Consider the following 21699-nt stretch of genomic DNA (forward strand, 5'->3'; position numbering starts at 1 on the left):
TTAAATATATTTTCATATGAACAGCAAACCATGAGACTTACCTGGTACCTGACGGATATATTGATTATTTATAGATACTGTTAGAAGATTATTTGGGAGGGCTTTGATTTTCATCTGTAGGATCTTATGCACTATTTTTCTAAAAGTATAGTTTGTTTATGGAACAAGGGGTTAGTGTTAGACAGTCTTTCAGGTTTCTTCCAGCTTTAAAGTTCCTCCCTCTAACAAGCTGACTCTGGTTTGTGGTTTTATTGGACTTTTTAAATTATTTTCATCCAGAACTGCTAAGTAGAGAGAACATGAGAAGAAATTAGGAGACAAGTATGGGTGATGGATGCTTGGAGATGGTGGAAAAGTGGCTTCAGTTTTCTTAAGGGGGAAGATAGTTTGCAGTGGTAGAGATAGGAGCAACATGCTGTTTTCTTTGAATCTGGTGCTTGAAATGTGCTCTTTGTCTTAATTCAATGTATTTTACAAATGCTAGCAGTCTTTCTGGAGACATTTACAGACATTCTGTGGGAAAATATATTTGAAAATCACTGACTTCTTGGTGTGGGATGAATCTGTACTCCTGTTTAGAAGGAGATAATTGCTAGGATAGGTGGGACAAGTTGATCTATTTTAAAATAAAACTGTATCTTTTATAAAGATACAGTTATAAGGCACAAATGGGAACTGTGTCTCCTTGACATGTTTCAAAGCATTTCTCTGAATATGTGAGATTAAAGAAATTTTCTCAACCACTAAGAATTGTCAGGACACTGATGCTCTTTAAGGCCATATTTGTAGCTGTTAGTATGTACTGACAGAGTAGAAGTTTTTTTTTTAATGTTTTATTCATTATTAGAAATTTTACATATGATTATAATGTGTTTATATTTTGCTCATATCTTGATCTTGGTTCCAAGATATGAGTATTATTTTCTTGGTCCCAATTTGTGTATTCTGAGCCCTATAGGTTAACAATTAATGTGGGTTTTATTATTTTAAAATTATTTTGAAACTGTATATTAACACATATCATAACCAAAACCAAAATGTTTTTTCTCTTCAGTCTGATAAAGCTTGTTTCAGACTTCCACTGAGCCGTGTGTTCTGTTATGCCCACCTTTTTGTTCAGGCTTTCCATAATAGAATAAAAATGCTTTATAGGATTTCTCTAAAATGAGAATCTATTTGAATGTATAGAAAGACATTTACATAATGCCTGCCTTTGAGTAGGTGGGGGAAAAAGTTAAAATGTTGATGGCAGCTTCTGATAGAAAAACTCATAGCTATATAGTAAAAAGTTAAAATTATAACACATACACTACATTAACTGTATTCTGTGTGTATTGCCATTGGATTTCATTTGGAGTGAAAAATAGAATATGATTCTAATCCTTTACAGTTGCTGTTAATTTTGCTCTAAACCTGAAAGTGTTAACAGCAACTTGAAAATGTGACAAAGCTCAATTTCATTTCTTGTTTATTGCTTGTTTTCCTATTGGACAATTGGAAGTAGCTCTGCCCTGGCAACTAAAATAGGCTATTTGCATAACCTAGTTTGATTGGCTAGCATTCCGACTAACAGTTCCAATCATATGGCGTCGGTTTAGTGGTAGGCTATGCTAATTAGCCGCTGTTGCTGGGGTTCAGGATGGTTTCTATGTGCTGTTCTGCTGCGTTGTGTTGCCTGGTGAGAGACATTGATAAATGAGCGTTTAATGATCTGCAGCAGTTCCCACTCGCTGCGGGCAGGCGGATTTTAGAACAGAAGTGGAAATAAGGATTTAATTGCTTTGTTAAATACCTGTAACCAAAATATGTGTATTAAATTATAGAAGTTAAATTGTATAAAATCTTTATCTAATTAAATACTTTATAACAGAAAGGGAATAGCATTGCCAAAATATAACCCAGGGAGCAGCGCTGTGCACAGGCTTTCTAAAACTCTGTTCAGTAAAATTGATCTGTTTCTTTTCAGATTAGAAATAGTACCATTGCAAAAAGTAGCATATTTGATATTTCTCATGATTTTGACCTTTTGTAAAGGTACATGTTTGTTTTTAATAAATAGGTGCAAGCTTTGGGGCAGAATTTATCTTGTACTGCTCATGTAATCTTAGCAAATAGGAACATAACTGGAACCCCCCTGTTCATGTTCTTCTGTTCACTTGGAAGATCAGGTTGTTACGCACCACCTCTTGTTATTATTACCTTTCTGATTTAAGTCAGATGTTTTAACTATTGCTTGTATTATACTATCTTAGGTTTACATTAGGTTTTTATTGAGTAGTTAGGTGAGAGATTCTGTAGGAAATTAAAAACTCAGTGTTTTGTTCAAAGAACTTAAAGAGGTGAAGAGTAAACACATGCAAAGTTAGATGAAAATATAAGGCAGTCATACAGAAAGTGCCATGAGTATTTATCTGGGAGAGTACAGGTAAAAAGAAATCACCAAGCTTTTTGAGGATAGGGACATGGGAAACGGGTTGAGTGGTCTGGGAAAGGCTTTTGAGAAAGCCCACAGAACTTTGTTAAGGTTTTAAGTATGACTTAATTCAAATAGCCGGAGAATAATAGGAAGGAAGAACATTTTAGTGTGAAGAATAGATAACAATTGAACAAAAGTAACATTCTGATATTATTGTTATCCAGTATAGGTGGTCACAGTGATTAAGGCTTCAGTGTCTTAGATGTTTCAGTGCCTGAATTTCTAAGCCAGCTGGTGTCATTCCCTTAAAATAAGAACTGCTGTTTTACTGTTCTAGCTCTAATTTTCTTTGGCTTTTCTTCACTTGGTTTTGTGGCGACCAGTGCTCTTCACCTTTTGTGTCTGTTGCTTAAAGCATAGGGCTTTTAAACTTTCTTTCCTCCCTTGTTCTTGGCCCTAAAGCATTGAAACACAAGATGGCACCAAAAATAATCCATTTGAGTTTTAGATGTCTATATCAAATTTTCTAAGAAGTTTACCCCTTTAATTGTTATATCTTTTATTTAAGGACCTGGTTAAATTAGACAGGCTAATTGCACAGTCTTACAGCCTTGCAAAGAATGTAAACAAAAATTAAACCTTAATATCTGATTATTATTTTTCCTAGGCATATTTGAAGATGTATTCTAAAACAAATGTACACAGTGCTCTATGTCGATTATATCTCAATAAAGCTGGAAGAAAAATAAATAAAATAAAACAAATGAATAGAAATTCTTTATTCGTTCCCATAGTCAGAGAGACATAGGCTCCTGCTCTCAGGGAGTTTATAATTTAATGGAGGTGGATGAGGTATGTCTTTATATAACTGTATGGTATAGTTATGCAAAGTGGTGAAATATCCATGCTACAAGAGAGGTGGAAATTCAGAAGAGGGGGTGATCCTTTTTCGATTGGGACTAGGAAAAGATTCTTGGTGGAAGTGGTGTTTCACATGGTCTTAGGAATGCTTATTTGCGCTCTGTATGTCATCTTTGGTGAAGTGTTCAAATCCTTGTCCAACCTTTTTTTTTTTTCTTCTTCTCCTTATTATTGAGTTTTGAGAATTCTTACCTATTTTGGATTCAAGTCCTTTAGCAGATACATGATTTGCAGATAATTTATCCTAGTCCATGGCTTACTCTTTCATTCTCTTAAACTCTTTCATTCTCTTAAACTTGTCTTGAAGAACAGATGTTTTTAATTTTTATGAAGTCTGTTTCATTGATTTGGTCTTCTATGGATCATGCTTTTGGAAAACTTTTGCCTGATTGTCCCAAGGTCTAAAAGGTTTCCTATGTTTTTTTCTCCCCCTCCAGATTTTATAGTTTTGGGTTTTACATTTAAGTCTGTGATCCATTTGAAGTTAATATTTGTAAATGGTGCTGCAAGGTGTAGCTAAAAAATCACTTTTTCTGCAAGTGGGCCGTTTGAAGAAAGGACTACCCTTTCTCCAGTGAATTACTTTTGTATCTTTGTTGAAAATCAGTCTTCCATATGTGTGTGGGTCTGTTTATGGACTTTCTGTTCCATTAATCTGTTTGTCTGTCTTGACACCAATACCATATTGCCTTTATTACTGTAGCTGTATAATAAGTATTGAAATCTGCTAGTAGTAGTGTTAGTCCTACAACTTTCTCTTTTTCAGAATTGTCATGATTACTCCAGGTCCTTTGAGTTTCCATGTGAATCGGCACATCATTTTGTCAGTTTCTACAAACAAGCCTACTGGGATGTGGGTTGGGATTGTGTTGAATCTGTAGATAATTTTGGAGGAAGGATTGACATCTTAAACAATATTGATTCTTCAGATTCATCATGCTCACTGTATATCAAGAAAACAGAAGCCATTGATTTCAGAACTTCTTTTTAAAAAATATTTTATATTTAGTTCAAATTATATTTTCTATTTCCATTTATATATTTAATTCACACAACAGAGGTACTACTGGACATTATTTGCTATATTAGAAACAGTACTGTGTTTTTGTCCATTCCATTATCAAATGTCTTCTTTTTTAATAGAGGTGTTTAGTGCTATAATTTTCTACCTAAGTATTGCTTTAGCTGTATCCCCCAAGTTTTGGTATAATGTATTTCATTTTCTTTCAGTTCAAAAAAAATACTTTTAATTTGCTCTTTGATGTCTTCTTTGAGCCACAGGTGTTTAGAAGTATGTCATTTAGTTTCTAAGTATTTGGGGATTTTCCATACACCTATTACTGCTTTCAGATTTCATTGCCGTCAGAAAACATATTTTGTGTGACTTGATTCCCTTTAATTTGTTGAGATTTGTTTTATGACCCATAATATGGTCTGTCTTGGTAAATGTGCTGTGTTGCTAGAAAAGAATGTGTGTTCAGCTGTTCTTTGGTGGAGTATTGTCTAAGTGTTGGTTAGGTCAAGTTTGTGGATAGTGTTGTTGCTATATCCTTACTGACTTTCTGTCTACTTGTACTATCAGTTATTGAGAGAAGGATATGAAATTTTCTAATATAATTGTGCCTATTCTTGCAATTCTATCTTTTTTTGCTCCGTGTATTTTAAAACTCTTTTAATAGGTGCATACATATTCAGAATGAATATATCCTCTTGATGATTTGGCATCTTTATCATTATAAAATGACCTTCATTCCTAGTCATATATTATATTCCTTGGGTTACAGAATACTTTGTTTCATATTAATATAACTGTTCTGTCTTAATTTTGATTAGTGTTAGTATGATATATCTTTTTTCAACCATTTACTTTTAATGTGTTAATGTCTCTTTTGAAATGTTTTTTTTTTTTAAAATTAATTATTTATTTATTTATTTTTGGCTGTGTTGGGTCTTCATTTCTGTGCGAGGGCTTTCTCTAGTTGCGGCGAGCGGGGGCCACTCTTCATCACAGTGCGCGGGCCTTTCGCTGTCGCAGCCTCTCTTGTTGCGGAGCACAGGCTCCAGACGCACAGGCTCAGTAGTTGTGGCTCACGGGCCTAGTTGCTCCGCGGCATGTGGGATCTTCCCAGACCAGGGCTCAAACCTGTGTCCCCTGCATTGGCAGGCAGATTCTCAACCACTGCGCCACCAGGGAAGCCCTTGAAATGTGTTTTTTTTTTTTTTTTAATTATTATTTTTAATGCTATTCTTGTCTGCTTACATTCTTTTTATTTATGTATGTATGTATGGCTGTGTTGGGTCTTCGTTTCTGTGCGAGGGCTTTCTCTAGTTGTGGCGAGCGGGAGCCACTCTTCATCGCGGTGCGCGGGCCTCTCACCATCGCGGCCTCTCGTTGCCGAGCACAGGCTCCAGACGCGCAGGCTCAGTAGTTGTGGCTCACGGGCCGAGTTGCTCCGCGGCATGTGGGATCTTCCCAGACCAGGGCTCGAACCCGTGTCCCCTGCATTGGCAGGCAGATTCTCAACCACTGCGCCACCAGGGAAGCCCTTGAAATGTGTTTTTATAGGCAGCATATAGTTGAGTCTTGTTCCCCCCCGGCCCCCCACAAGTCTGCAAATCTCTGCCTCTTGATTATTGATATGTTTCAGTTTAAATCAGGCTGCTATTTATTCTCTATTTGTCCCCTCTGTTCTTTGTTCCCCCTTTTCTCTTTTTTTTCTGTCTTCTTTGGATTAAATGAATATATTTTATTATTTGATTTTTTTCTCCTTTGTTGGCTTATTCATTTTAACCCTTTGTTTTTTAATTCAGTGATTGCTTTTAATCTGATAACAGTCTACTTTCAAATACTAGTACTTACATCACATCACATTTGGCATATTGACCGTACCATAGAATACTTTCATTTATCTTTTACTGGTCTTTTTACTACTTTTTCACAGATTCTATTTGTATGTATGTTAAAACCCCACACTACATTATTATTTTTGTTTAAACAGTTAATACTCTTTTAATGAGACTTAACTAATTAGAAAAATTCTTATACATTTGCCCATGTGATTACCTTTTCTGATGCTTTTCATTTCTTTGTCTAGGTCCTGTTTCCATCTGGTCGCGTTTTCCTCCATCCTCAGTACTTCCTTTAATATTTTTTGTAGTGCAGGTCTACTAGTGACACATTTTCTCACCTTTTGTATATCTGAAAATGTTTGCATTTTATTTCATTTTTGACAGATATTTTCATTGGGTATAGAAATTCTAGGTGATACTTTTTTCTTGCAGCAGTTTTAAGATGTTACTCCACTGTCTACTCACTTGCATTGTTTCTTCTAAGAAATCTTCTTTAATCCTTATCCTTGTTCCTTTATGTATAATATGTCCTTTTTCTTTCCTGGCTGCTTTTAAGATTTTCTTTCTATCATTAGTTTTGAGCAGGTTGGTGTGGTTTTCTTTATGTTTCTTGCGCTTGGGGCTTGTTGAACTTCTGGATCTGTCAGTTTGTGGTTTTTTATCAAATTTGGAAAATTTACAAAATTGTTTCTGTTCATTCTCTCCTCTCTAGTCTAGTTACATGTATATTATGATATTTGAGGTTGTCCCAGAACTCAGTGAATGTCTGTTAATTTTATATTTTATTTTCTCTCTTTTTTAAAATCTGTTTTATATTTTTTTTTGTTTTGACAGCCAGTTTCAGGTGTTGAATAGTCAGTTGGAATTCTGAAATACTTTTTATTGCTATGTCTTCACGTTCACTCATCTTTTTTTCTGCAATGTCTAATGTGTGTTTTTTAAAAATTTATTTATATTTATTTTTGGTTGTGTTGGGTCTTCGTTGCTGCACGGGGGCTTTCTCTAGTTGCGGTGAACGGGGGCGACTCTTCATTGCGGTGTGCGGGCTTCTCATTGCAGTGGCTTCTCTTGTTGCGGAGCGCGGGCTTCGGTAGTTGTGGCGTACAGGCTCAGTAGTTGTGGCTTGCGGGCTCCAGAGCGCAGGCTCAGTAGTTGTGGCGCACGGGCTTAGTTGCTCTGCGGGACGTGTGATCTTCCCGGACCAGGGCTCGAACCCGTGTCTCCTGCATTGGCAGGTGGATTCTTAACCACTGTGCCACCAGGGAAGTCCCTCTAATGTGTTTTTAATCTTGCACAGTGCAGTTTTATTTATACAAGTTCAATTTGCATCTTTTAAAAAATATTTTCCACAACCCTCCTTAACTATTTGAATATGTGGAATGTAGTTATAATAATACCTCTTTTAATGTCCTTACCTGCTAACTTTAACAGCTGTGTCAATTCTGGATTAATTTCCATTGATTGATTTTTTTTTTTTTCCTCATTATAGGTTATGATTTCCTGCTTCTTTGCATGCTTGGTAATTTTGATTGTGTGCCAGACATCTGTGAATTTTTACTTTGTTGAGTGCTGGGTAGTTTTACATACCTATACATTTCTGTGATCTTTTTTCTGGGACAGTTAGATTTCTTAGAAATAATTTGATCTTTTGAGTTGTACTTAAGGTTTTGTATGTGAGACCAGCACAGTGTTTAGTCTGATTGTTCCTCACTACTGAGAAGATAGTACCCTGTGTAATTTATTTAATGCTCTGTGAATCTTGATGTTTCCCAGTCTGATTGGTGTGTATGTTGCCTAGCTTCTGGTGGTTTGCTGGCAGTCTTTGGCATGCCTTGACCTCTGCTGCATCACCCTGATCTCTGGCTTCATCTTCACCTGGTGTTCTCTCTGTGTGCCTGTCTCTGTGTCCAAATTTTCTCCTCTTATGAGGACATCAGCCATACTGGATTAGGGCCCAACCTAATGACCTTATCTTTACTAACTACATCTGCAGTGACCCTATTTTCAAATAAGGTCAGTTCCAAGTAAAGTCATATTCTCTGGTGCTTGGGGTTAGACTTTAACATGAATTTTGAGGGGACACAGTTAAACCTGTAACTGCCCACCTCCCCCAGTGGTGTTTCCTTGAACGTACCCCCTTTTAAAAATTTTTTTTCTTATTTTTTAATTTTTTTAAAAAATATTTATTTATTTATTTGGCTGCACCGGGTCTTAGTTGCGACACGTGGGATCTTTTTTGTGGCACGCGGGATCTTTTAGTTGCAATACGAGGGATCTTCCTGGCGGCATGTGGGATCTTTTAGTTGCAGCATGTGGGATCTTTTGTTGTGGCACTTGGCATCTAGTTCCCTGACCAGGGATCCATCCCGGGCCCCCTGCATTGGGAGCGCAGAGTCTTAGCCACTGGAACACCAGGGAAGTCCCTGAATGTAACGCTTTTATGCTCTTACGTTCTTATCTATGTTCTTCCCTCATTGGAATGTCTCCTTTTCCTTTCCTTTGCTTATCTTAATTAAAAACTACCTACTAATCAGAATTAATGTCTATTTACCTTTTATTATAAATATTTACATGGCTGTTTCTTGCACATACTTGCAACATTTTTGAAGAACTGGAGAGGACTCATTTTTGGAATTGTGCCCCAGTTCTTTCTTTCCTCCCCAGTACCGCCTGTAGTATCTTATAATTAGTGGGTACTTGAATTGAGTATATTAATGAGTGTGTCTGAGCAGACAAGTTGTAGGTATGAGGCATTTTACGAAAGATTAATAACTTTAGGAAGGATTGGAGTCTGGACTCATGGAAGCCATTTAGGAGGTGGTTATAGTAAGCCAGCCATACATTAGTTTATTAAACAAATACCTACGGAGCTTACTAGATACAGAACCCTTTACTAGGTGTTAGGAATTGATAGACCTGTGAAAATTACAGAATCTGCCACTATTCTCATGGAACTTACTGTCTATGAACAATTACGAGGTAAAAGAACAGAGAAGGTGGATATGAAGGAATTTCCTAAGGAACCCTAGACAGAACTTAAAGAATGATTAGTCACGAAGGTGGAGGATGAAGAAGAGTTAAAGAAGCATGATGTCAAGCCTGGATGAATGGGAGAGTATTGTTAGTGGAAATTTCAAGTCAGGCAAGGACATTCTTTTCTCGGGGGAAAAGATAAGTTAGTTTGCTTCTGGATAAATAAATAGAACCTCTAAGTAGAAATTGCAGATTGCAGAAAATTCAGAAATGAATAGTGAATTCATTGATGTTGGTCTTGCTTTATCATGAAAAGGAGAGAGAGCATGAGCAGTTAGTTGAAGGGAGGGGCTGACAGAGTCGCCAGCAGGGGTGATATTCTGAAAATGTTTGGAGGAAGAGTGAAAGGGCTGGAGAACTGGGAGGTGATACTGTGATGATCATTTCTACTTTACTAATGAGGGAGTTAGGGCACAGGAAGTTGAAAGGTGCTCAAGGACACAACTAGTAAGTGGTGGAGCTGGAATTCAAACTGGGTATCGCGGCTCAAGGATCTGTGCTTCTGGCACTACTCCATGCTGCCTCTAATATTTTTCTTTAAATGTACTCACTTATTTAACACGTTAAAGTTTTTCGTAAGGAAACTATAATATACTATTACAAAGTTAGAACATCATCCTCACTTGTCACTTAATGAAGGTGGGAGTAAAAATAAATATAGGGAAACCAAAGCAATTCTGGGTTTTTTTTAAGATTTATTTATTATTTATTAAAAAATTTTTTTTTGGCTCCGTTGGGTCGTAGTTGCAGTGTGCGGGCTCTTTGTTGAGGCGCGCGGGATTTTTCGTTGTGGTGCACGGGCTCTTCATTGCGGTGCATGACCTTCTTTCTAGTTGTGGCGCGCAGGCTCCAGGGCATGTGGGCTCTGTAGTTGTGGCGCACGAGTTCTAGAGTGCGTGGGCTCTGTAGTTTGCGGCACGCGGGCTCTCTAGTTGAGGTGCGCAAGCTCAGTAGTTGTGGCGCGCGGGCTTAGTTGCCCCGCGGGATGTGGGATCTTAGTTCCCTGACCAGGGGTCAAACCCTCGTCCCCTGCATTGTAAGGCGGATTCTTTACCACTGGACCACCAGGGAATTCCCAGCAATTCTGTTAAATTTATACAACTTACAGAATGCATACCTGAAAATAATGGAACTATATATGATCAGTTAGTAGCTAAGGGATATTCTGCTGGGTGTCAGGTAGTTTAAGAAAACAGTGAGATAAGCAGCATACGTTTTTGAGCATTTATTGTGCCAAGCATTTCATCTTGGTGTTGAATATATACTAGTGGATAAGACAGAGAGTCCTTGCTGTCATGGAGCTTACGTTCTAATGGCTAGAGATACACAGTAAACATCTAAACAAGTAGATGGTTGGGGGAGGTACAGTTTTTACTAGAAAGGCCAGGGATGGTCTCTCCAAGGGAGTGCTTTACTTCAGTTTCATTTGACTTGTTTCAAATGAACATGTGTCTGTGGGATAGTCTAGTTTATAGTTCCAACCACAGTCCTGCATAAGATCTTGCAAACGTATTCTTGTATGTAGAACAACTTAATATTTTTTCCCAGTTGGAGTAGAGGAATGATAGTTGTCCATGTGAAAGCCCAGGAAGCTCTGTGTAAAAGAGTGGTCATTCGTAATCACAGTGCATCTCCTCATGGAGCCGGGGGAGGGAGGGAACTTAGCATCCTGCTCTTGTCAGTGTTAGCAGTCTAAACATCACTCATTTGGTGGTAAGGACTTCCCTGCTTTGAAAACAGTGAGTAGACTTTGCTACCACAGACGTCTTCAGCGTTAAGAAAAGAATGTAGCGCTGTGCAGGAAAATCCTTGCTATTGCCCGTACACACCATCGATATTTCTTGATAGTTAACGTGGAAGAACATTTTATAACTGAAAGTTTGAAAAAGTTTTCCTGAGCGCTAGGCCTCTCAATTCACTCATTTTGCATAAAATGGATTATATTGCACTTATTTTAACCATCTCCTAAGTATTGTAATATCTCTGAAAACATAAGCATAATAACTTTTTTTCTAAAACGTGTTGAACTAAGTGCATTACTATTAAATACTCACTGTAGCGGGTGCAACTCAGGAAACAAAGCTGACAGGTTGCATTTTTCAAAAATTCGAAATGAAAATAGCCTATTCAGGTCCATGGGGGACTTTTAAAAAACATTTTAATTGACATTAGTTTTCTTTTCAATAAAGTAGTTAATAGGAAAATTGGTACTATTTTCTAGCTATTAAAATATTAGTATCCTGGAGTTTGAGAATTCACAGCATGAAGGCAGCTTTCAAATCCTTCATCTTTGAATTTGGGCAGTGTTTTAGAGTTTACAAAGTCTGTGTTCATATGTGTTAGCTCACATGACCCTCTCATAGGTGTTGGCATGACTTATCATCCCCACTTTAAGGAAGGGCAGCCGAGCCTTGAAGGCGGCCAGGGTCACACTGAGAGAGAGTAGAGCTTGAGGCTAGAATCCGCTTACTCTTTTTAGTGCAGTGTTTGCTCAGTGCCTGTCGTATGCCACAGGCACTGTAGACGTCACAACTAGGAAGGCCCGGCTGGCTCTCCTCCTCGCTGTTGAAGCACCGTGCCCAGGATGGGCAGAGTGAGTTGTCCCTCAGTACCCCCTTGATAACTCTGCTGCATGGAATTCTTGATACAAGTCACTGCTCCTCTGGTTGATACTAGTCTTATGACTGTCCCTCTTTGTTAGCACTTGTCCTCCTTGTCGGTGACAGTGACAGCTTGGGAGGGGACCAGAGGGCACTTACCATTTCTCTACTCCTAGTAGGAGAAACTGGTTCTTTTGTATCCCCTTCCTTCCTGTTAATCTGTGTTTGAGTCTCATGAGGTGAGTTAGTCGAGCCAGGCAGTGATGTTTTTTGAGTGCCATTATGTGCCCGTTCACTGAAGATATGCCAGTGACTGAAGCAGCAGCAGTTCCATCCTTCAGGGCCTTGTGTTATAGTTGGGGTAAAACAGATAATAACACAAACACATGTACTATATAAATAAATACATAAATACACAATATTTTATATTATACATGTAGATACGTAACATACAGATATATAAGCGTGTGTGTGTATAATTTTAGGGTGCCTCACGCTAACGTTGCTGCCTCTGAAGTCGCAAGACCCCAAATCCAGCCTATTGCCTCTTTCTTATAATACACAGCCACACTCACGGGTTTATGTATTGTCTGTTGCTGCTTTTGTGCTGTGAGGGCAGAGTTGATTAATTGCAGCAGAGATTGTGTGCTTGATAAAGCCTAAAATATTCACACTTTGGCTTTAAGAAGAAGTTGGCTCACTGCTTGCTCAAGATCTTGCCAGCCATTGTGCTCAAAGGTACTGGTTCAGCTTCAGAGCTAGAAAATAAAGCTTGATTTGGGAAGCCAACAGAGATGATAGATGGTTGGAACTTTGGGGCGGAGAGGGTAGCTTCCATCCTCTAGGTGTGGGATCACTGTGGTAGCTCCAAAGGTGGAGGTGACTGAATAACTTGTTTCGAAGTAGGGAACCTATTATGCTTGCAGAAAAGCATTTATTGTTGGTGTTTTCTAGTAAGTGTGAATTGTATGTGGTGATTTAAAAAATGTGTATTAAAATGATGTAATAAGGACTTCCCTGGTGGCACAGTGGTTGAGAATCCGCCTGCCAGTGAAGGGGACGTGGGTTCGAGCCCTGGTCCGGGAAGATCCCACGTGCTGCAGAGCAGCTAAGTCCGTGTGCCACAACCACTGAGCCTGCACTCTAGAGCCCGCGAGTCACAACTACTGAGCCCGCGTGCTGCCACTACTGAAGCCCGTGTGCCTAGAGTCCATGCTCCATGACAAGAGAAGCCACCGCAGTGAGAAGCCCACTCACTGCAACGAAGAGTAGCCCCTGGTTGCCGCAACTAGAGAAAGCCTGCATGCAGCAACGAAGACCCAATGCAGCCAAAAATCAATAAATAAATTAATGAATAAATAAAAATGACGTAATAAAAGTATATATAAATTAGATGATGGGAGTTGCTCCTGTTACCCTAGAGTCCCATTCTTCAGAAATATTCGTTATTAAGGGCTGTTTTTTTTTTTTTAAAGATCTATTTTGATGTGGACCATTTTTAAAGTCTTTACTGAATTTGTTACAATACTGCTTCTGTTTTATGTTTTGGTTTTTGGCTGTGAGGGATGTGGGGTCTTACCTCCCGGACCAGGGATCAAACCCACGCCCCCTGCATTGGAAGGTGAAGCCTTAACCACTGGACCACCAGGGAAGTCCCTTAAGGGCTGTTAAGACATGGATTTTAACCGCTGTCTAAATATTCCCTTCTACCCAAGAGTTTTAAAAAAATTGATTTTCTGATTATCTTCTTTTACATTGTGACCCCTTAGTTGACTTGGCATCTCAAAATGCAAAGAATTAGAAAGGATTTTAATAGAAGCCTCCCCATCAGTTGATGAATTGACATTGTAGATTTTTAAAATTATGCTTTCATGCCAAATATTAAAGTACTTTGTACTATATCATCACTGTTCTAAATCTCACAAATTTTAATCAAAATTCTCGTTCTAGTAGAGGCGCCCCATAATCTGATCACCTGGGAAATCTTTGAAAAATATTGATGTCTGGTCCCCATTTCAGACCTAAATGACTCGAGATCTTTAGAGGTTGGGATGTCCCCCAAGTGAGCTATTGAGTAGGTAGCACTTTGTATAATACAACTTTGTTTTCATAATGAAAATTTATAGGAAAATGGTAAGGTTTTACATGCTTCTAGTATATATAGTTCATGGTTTATCCTGGAAAAAAGAAATCTGTATACTGAGTTTCTTTGAATTGAAATATTGAACAAAGGAGGGAAATACATATAAGACAGGGATTATTTCATTTGATTTGAAGATTCACATTAATTCACTCCCTCCCACCCTCTGCTTTTGTACTTATTCACCAAGAAAAAGCCTACCTTCTCAAAACCAAAAACACATTTCTTAACCTTTGAGTGGTAGCTTTGTATTAGCCCAGATCCTTACTAATGGGAGGTGGCATACATCTGATCACTGTTTTCAAACTGGGAAATAACATTTCTTTTAAGTATTTACTAACCTTTCTGGGTAGGTATTACTTCCTGTATTCATTATGGTAGGCTAACTGGTATAACAAAGATACCCAACATTTCAGTGATTTTATTTTATTTTTTTAATAATTTTTTTAAAACTTATTTATTTTTATTTATTTCAGGCTGTGTTGGGTCTTCGTTGCTGCACAGGGGCTTTCTCTAGTTGTGGTGAGCGGGGGCTACTCTTTGTTGCGGTGCGCGGGCTTCTCATTGCGGTGGCTTCTCTTGTTGTGGAGCATGGGCTCTAGGCGCGTGGGCTTCGGTAGTTGTGGCACGTGGACTCAGTAGCTGTGGCTCTTGGGCTCTAGAGCGCAGGCTCAGTAGTTGTGGTGCGCGGGCTTAGTTGCTCCGCGGCATGTGGGATCTTCCCGGACCAGGGCTCGAACCCGTGTCCCCTGCATTGGCAGGCGGATTCTTAACCACTCAGCCACCAGGGAAGCCCTCAGTGATTTTAGATTAGAAGTTTATTTCTTGTTCATGTAGTAGCCCAATGACTGTTGAATCAGGGGATAACTGTTCTGCTCTGTACAGTTATTCAGGGACCAAACTGTGGACATTTTCCTATCTTATATGTGGTGTCTAAAGGTCACCCTGGGCTTTGGCATTCAGTCGTTGGATTGGGAAAGAGCACGGAGGTTTACATGGGAGATTTTTATGGGTCAGACCTGGTAGTACCACACATCACTTCTGTTGACATTCCATTGGTCAGAGGTTAGTCACAGGGCCATGCTTGCTGCAAGAGAAGCTGGGAAGTGACTAGTTGCCTCAGTAAGGAAAAATAAAAAAGTGCCTTTAGTTACCGATTAGCAGTCTTGTCCACGTGGCAAATGCAGCCACCATAAATATGACCAGCAAGACCTTGATTTAGTCTATGTAATTTTTTCTTTCATTGTTCCTTCCCCCCATGATTCTGCTAAATTACTTCCCCCACGTGCCCCCCCCCCCATTCTGGGTGATTGTCCTTCATTGTTCCTTTATGTGTGACAGGGTTCTTGGATGCAGAAAAACTGATCCTTTCCTAATTTGGGATGAAAATGAATTTAATGGAAGGCTATAAGTTAGCTCACAGAATTGATTGGGAAGCTGGAGACTGTGCTGGAAACATAAGTAGGAACCAGAGTGGCCGGCAGCAGAGGACGCAGCCAGGTCAGGCCACAGGCCTGGTCTGGTTAGGATGCCACTCCTGGCACTTCACGGTCAGTCGCCACGTGAGCTTTGTCTGTCCCGTCCCCACAATGAGTGTGCTCTCACCGTCTGTGCACCTTCAGAAGTGACTCCTCAAGATGCTCGCTCTGACTGTTCAAACTTGGGTTGCTAGCGAAGCCCTGGTTACCAAGGAGTGAGGAAGAGCAGGGTTTTGCTACTGTTCAGCTTTTATAGTAGGAGGCATGGCTTCTTTTGTCTTCTGTGATTCCCACAAACCGTGATGGGTGTCCAGAGACCAAGTGACCAAACAGTGACAAACCCCTACTTTAGCACCTTTTCATCAGGAGAAAATGTCCCATATTTTGGTGTAAGATAGGAGACTGTTCCAGTCTTGATTTTTGCCACTGACCTTTTTGGACAAGTCGTTAAAACTCTCTGGGTTGCAGGTGCCCCCTCTGTAAACTGAGGTTGGGAACTTGATGCCTGATAATATTTGTTCATCCACTCACTCACTGGATAAAATATTTATTGAGTGCCTTTATGTGCTGGCTTAAAAGAGGTGAGTGAGAGAGACATCCTGGCCTTCTCGTAGTTCAGTGGATGAGCACAGAAATCATTCTAATGCAGTTAGGGTGGGATGGCAGCTCATGAGGAGTCCCTTATCCAGATTAGAGGGTTGTGGGCAGGGGATTCCTGGATCTCTCTTCGCTTCATTCACTCATTCATTTATTAAAGTGTCTACTTTAAGCCTTTGCATTGTTGTATTTATGAGGATACGTGAACAAATAAGACCAGTCCTCCCTCTAGGGTGCTAACTGTGAGGGCATGCTGATTACTCCCGCACTGAACACGCTTGCTGTGCTAACAGCAGAATAGTCGGAAAAGAAATGGAGCAGGGAGCAGCTCGCTGTAAGATTCTGGGAAGGTTTCTAAGAGAAGATGACATTACATCTGGGTTTTGAAGTTTGAGTTCAAGATTTCTAGGAGCAGAAAAAAGGAGAAAAGGGAGTATTCTAGATAGAGGGAAAACTTCTGCTCAGACACTGTCAGTGCACCTGACAGAAAGGCTGTGTGATGAGGGGACAGGATGGAGGGAATGGTGGGCAATGAGATGAGAGCTGTAAACACTTAAACCTGGAAGCTCTGAATGTCTCAAGGTGTTGGGATCTTGAAACTTTTTTAAGGAAGCAAACTTTGACAGCCGTGGGGAGAAGGCGCAGGTACTGTAGAATCCTCCCCAGCACTTTCTTCTGAATTGAGATCTTGACAAAGAGTATAGAAATAAGCAGATGGATTTGTGAGACATTCCTGAGGCCAAATTCATAGAATGTAGTTGGATTGTGTGAGTGTGTGTGTGTGTATATATATGTGTGTGTGTGTGTGTGTGTGTGTGTGTGTGTGCACGCATGCGCGTGCACAGGGAGGGGGGGGAAATGAGACAGTGAATAAGGCTCTGCGGTCTCTAGCTTGAGTGGATGGATGGGGGGGTGCAGTTTATAGAAGTGAGTTGCACTTGGCATTCCTCTCTGCTCCAGCCTGGGCAGACACAGCATGCCGTGCTTTGTAAACCGAGGTTCTAGTTAGCCTTGGAATCTGTGACCGAATGCGCTCCAGATGGCCACTGCCCGTGTGTTTGAGTTTGTACTAGAGGGGAATCCTGGCTGCCTTCTCTCTGTTGTGAGGGATGGGAAGTGCAGAGAAGACACAGCTCCCCTCCACACCCAGTTTCTCTTTCCCTTGTCTTATTTTCTTCAGAACACTAATCTGACATTTTTTCTGATATTATCAAGTTCACTTATTGTCTCAGGGATCCTGCCCTCCCCCCACCAGCAAAAAAATACGAACTCCAGGAAGACAGAGACTTTGCCCTTCATCTTCACATTTTTGGCCTTAATGCTGAGAACTTTATCTAGAACAGCACTGTCCAATAGAATATAATGTAAGCCACCTATGTAATTTAAGTTTCTAGGAGTCACAGTTTAAAAAACAGAAAAAAGAATCAACATTAATTTTGGTAATATATTTTATTTTACCCAATACATCTGAAAAATATTATTTTAAAGTTAAAAATTATTGAGTTTACATTCTGTTATTTTGTACTAAGTCCTTGAAATCTTGCATGTTTTACATTTGTTGTACATTTACAGCCCATCACAGTTCCAACCAGATGCATTTCAAGCACTGAGTAGCCCTACCTGTGATTAGTGGCTGCCATATTGGACAGCTTAGGTCTAGAGCATAGTAGGGGCTCAGTAAATATTTGTTGAATGAATGAATTAGAAGATAGATTGGTTGTTAAGGGGGCATGTAGAATCCAGGAAGGATTTTGTTTTAACAGTAAGGAAATAGAGCATATTTATATGTTTGACAGAACTGGAAGGGAGAGGTAGATGATAATAGAGGGGCAGTTTGATGGAGGAAGTTCCCTGGAGGAAGGCCCCTGAGGAGGTGGTTGGAAATGGGGTCTAGCAGCCCAGGTAGGAAGGATGAGAGATGTTCTGCTATCTTACCTCCTTTGAAGAGGTATGTTCTTCAATGATATTTTCAGAAACCCAAATCCAGTTTGTTTAGCATAAATTTCTAATTGGAATTGTGTTATAACTATTTCTTCCCCTCATTTTAGATATTAGATAGTTGAGAGTTATTTTAAAAATCTTAAAAGTGGTTTCCCTAATGACTTAAAAAAATATTGAATCATGTTATACGCCTGAAACTAATGTAATGCTGTATGTCAATTATACCTCAATTAAAATTTTTTTTAATTAAAAAAAGAAAGGAAAAGAAAAACATCTTTTTAGGTGGGAAGTGGGAAGAAGTGTTATTGACATGTATCAACATTCTTTCTTTGATGTCATTCGACTAGAAAAAGAAGTATTTTCTGTGTTAAAATTAACTTAAATCTAGTTTTTAGCATTGTGATTATATTTGGGATTAAAATTATCTGCATTGTACATGTCTGAATATAAAATAAGGTTATTTCCCCAAAATTATTCCTCAGTCCTTACATATTTGAGTTCTTAAACAGTCTTTTATATTGTCTTTTCTGTTATGGGGTATACTATTACTGTTCATTACTTTATTTGAATAATAGAGGTCTGTTTGAGGATGACATGTAAGCATGGGGGAACTGCTTTCAGTAGTAGTTTGGGATGCTTATGGAGATCGTTTGATGTAACGAATCTGTTCAAAGTGAGGGAGAGAAATTTAACAGATTTTTAAGGTCATGATCTCATGTTTTCAGGTGTTGATGTTGTAAGTAAAACTTTTAAAGACCATTTTTTAAAGTATTGTAATAAGTAGAAATCGTGAATATACCCGTAGAATTAATGGAAAACATCAACTCTTCTAATTTAAAAAGTTTTTAATCTTACTGTTACTTGGGATAATATATCCAGTTATAGTGTCAGATGGTCATTCAAAAAATGTTGCCTTTAAAACAGTTTAGAAGTTAAGATTATGTGCTCTGGGAAACCTAGGTGACTTTAAAGGAAATCTAATGAGGACAAGAAACTGGTATTGAAGATTGGAAGTAGGCTTTTGACTATATTGTGATGGACACCTCCCATGTATATAGATAGATATGCACAGGCACACCTCAGAGATACTGTGCGTTCGATTCCAGACCACCACATTAATTAAAGTGAATCACATGAAGTTTTTGGTTTCTCAGTGCATATAAAAGTTATGTTTACACTATATCGTCGTCTGTTAAGTGTTCAATAATAGCATTATGTCTTTTAAAAAAGTACATACCTTGATTTAAAAAATACAAAAAAACCCCCAATTACAATAGTAACATCAGAGATCACTGATCACACATCACCATAACAAACGTAGTAATAATGAAAAAGTTCGGAATATTGCAAGAATTACCAAAATGTGACACAGAGACGTGAAGTGAGCAAATGCTGTTGGAAAAATGGCGCCGATAGCCTTGCTTGACTCGGGGTTGCCACAAACCTTCAATTTGTAAAAACCACAATATTTGCGAAGTTCAATAAAGTGAAGCGCAGTAGAACAAGGCACGCCTGTAGTCATGGTCTGGTTGGGAAATGTGAGCTCTTCTTGCTTTGGGGACAGTCGTATATTCCTGACTGAGGTATGCTCAGGCAAATATGATAATGTCGAGGCTGGAAGTGACTGGGGAGGTGGTTATTCATGGGTGTTCAACCTTTTTTTTCTGCCCAAGAATCCAGAGCAGGTTAACACCTGTCAAAAACAGAGGCTTTCTAGGAAAATGCTTCAGAGATGGGGAAGAAAGGAGAGTGATGTGTATATTTTGAAGAAGCCCCAAATAGATGGTGATACTTCCTCAGTATGTGACGCAGTAGGGTATGTGACGGGGTGGGGCTGTTGGTACAGGTGGCATGTTTTCCCCAATGTCACGTGGTTAACCTCTGAATTTGGACCAGAACCGTGGGCTTCTCCTCCCCAGGCCAACTTTTTTTTTTCTCTGCCACACTCTTTTCCTTCTCCTTTTATTGTTTTTGTACCCTTTTCTCCTTTCTATTTTCAACAAAGTTTTAACTGTCATGTGCTTGATAGCATGAAAACTGCTGAGATGTACTAGGAAGCAGTCTTTGACCAAGTCATTACATTTAAGGACATGTGCTCATTCAACCTAGTGCCCTTTTCAGACTTTCTCATTGTCACCACTGTGTCCTAAGTCACCTAGGCTCAAAACCACTGAGCCATTTTTGAAACCAGCTTGTCTCTCATCTTGCATCTTTAAACAAGTTTTTAAGTCCTGTCATTTCTATCCCATGGTGTCTGTTCATACATCTTCCCTTTTTTTTCGACATTAATCTCCTAAAGGCTCTCACAGTCCTTTGCTCGGACTGTTGAAATAAGTCCCTAATTGATTTCTGCTTGAGGTTTCTCTCTGTTTCAATCCGTATTACACATCAATTATGATAAGCTTAAGTAATAGAACATCTGTTGAGCACTTACCATGTGCCAGGTATTGTTTAAAACAGAGGTCCCCAACCTTTTTGGCACCAGGGACCGATTTCATGGAAGACAGTTTTTCCACGGACGGGGGTGGGGTGGGTGGGGCAGGGTTCAGGCGGTAATGCGAGCGACGGGGAGCGGCAGGTGAAGCTTCGCTTGCTGGCCCGCCGCTCACCCCCTGCCGTGCGGCCCGGTTCCTAACAGGCTGCCGACCGATAATGGTCTGTGGCCTGGGGGTTAGGGACCCCTGGTTTAAAACATTGTCTGTAATTTTCATAATAGTCTTGAGGTTCAAGCACTGTTATTAACCCATTCTGCAGTTGGAAAAGGAGGCAGAGATTGAATTATCCAGTCACTCAGTAGCTAGGTAGTAAGTGGCAAAATTGAATCCAGACGCTCCAGAGTGTTTATTTCTATAGCTGAAAACACAGCTGGAGTGGTGTCACTCCTGGCACCCTTTCTCTGGCACCCTCTTACCTATTTTACAAAATCCAAATCTCTTATCCTGGCAGAAAGACCCTTTGGTCCAGCCTGCCTTTCTATCTGTAACCTACTCCTCTGTCTGTGTTCTCCAGCCAAACGTGAAGTGACGTTTGAACCGCTGTCTGGAAGAGAAGTGGGAGTTGGTCGGGCAAAGCAGCAGAGTAAGGAGCGGAGGGTGCGCCTGGGAGAGCTGGGGCTGGAGCCTGAGGGCGGGCCTGCGCAGGGTGAGGCTGCAGGTGAAGGTCGGTCTGGACTGTGGCCCACTTCCCGGTCTTGTCTTTTTCCACAGGACATTTTCGTGAGCTCTTCACAAGATTCATGGAGACTGAGAACTGGCTTTTTTAGGAAGGTACTTTTGTAAAGCTTGATGTGAAGTGTATGTTTTTCCTAGATTCCTTTTTAAATTCCCCTCTCTTCTGGCCACAGCCATCCATTTGGACGTATCCGTGCTGCATTTATTTTCACTTGACTTTAAGCAGGTTGTACTTGGGAAGGGACATCCTCAAGCAGGGTGCTCTTTCTCAGCCTCCATATCTTTGCCCTGCTAGTTCAGTTTATCTTCACTCCTTTGCAAGGGAGGACCTAGCAGTCCCGTCTTGTAGGAGGTGTTTCTCATGTCTCTTGAGCACTTCCCCGCTCTTTCTATCTTTGAGGCGTCCCCTGGTGAGGAGAGTGGACTCTGCAGAGCCTGGGTTGTGTTACCACTGACCAGCCATGAGCGTGGGGCCACCACACTTAGGGCCCCTGTGCAGCTGCTGGACTTCAGTTCCTTTCTGTGTAAAGTGTAGCAGATGCTGTAATGATGC

The 21699-nt window shown here is 39.9% G+C and overlaps 1 protein-coding gene across 16 annotated transcripts in view; it reads left to right on the forward strand.

Moving 5' to 3' along the window:
* The window catches only part of DYRK1A (dual specificity tyrosine phosphorylation regulated kinase 1A), a 148896-nt gene that overhangs the window by 71471 nt on the left and 55726 nt on the right, over positions 1 to 21699 (forward strand). The gene's annotated exons all lie outside the window — the stretch shown is intronic.

Source organism: Balaenoptera musculus, chromosome 4 (assembly GCF_009873245.2).
Source record: "Balaenoptera musculus isolate JJ_BM4_2016_0621 chromosome 4, mBalMus1.pri.v3, whole genome shotgun sequence".
NCBI classification, from domain to species: domain Eukaryota; kingdom Metazoa; phylum Chordata; class Mammalia; order Artiodactyla; family Balaenopteridae; genus Balaenoptera; species Balaenoptera musculus.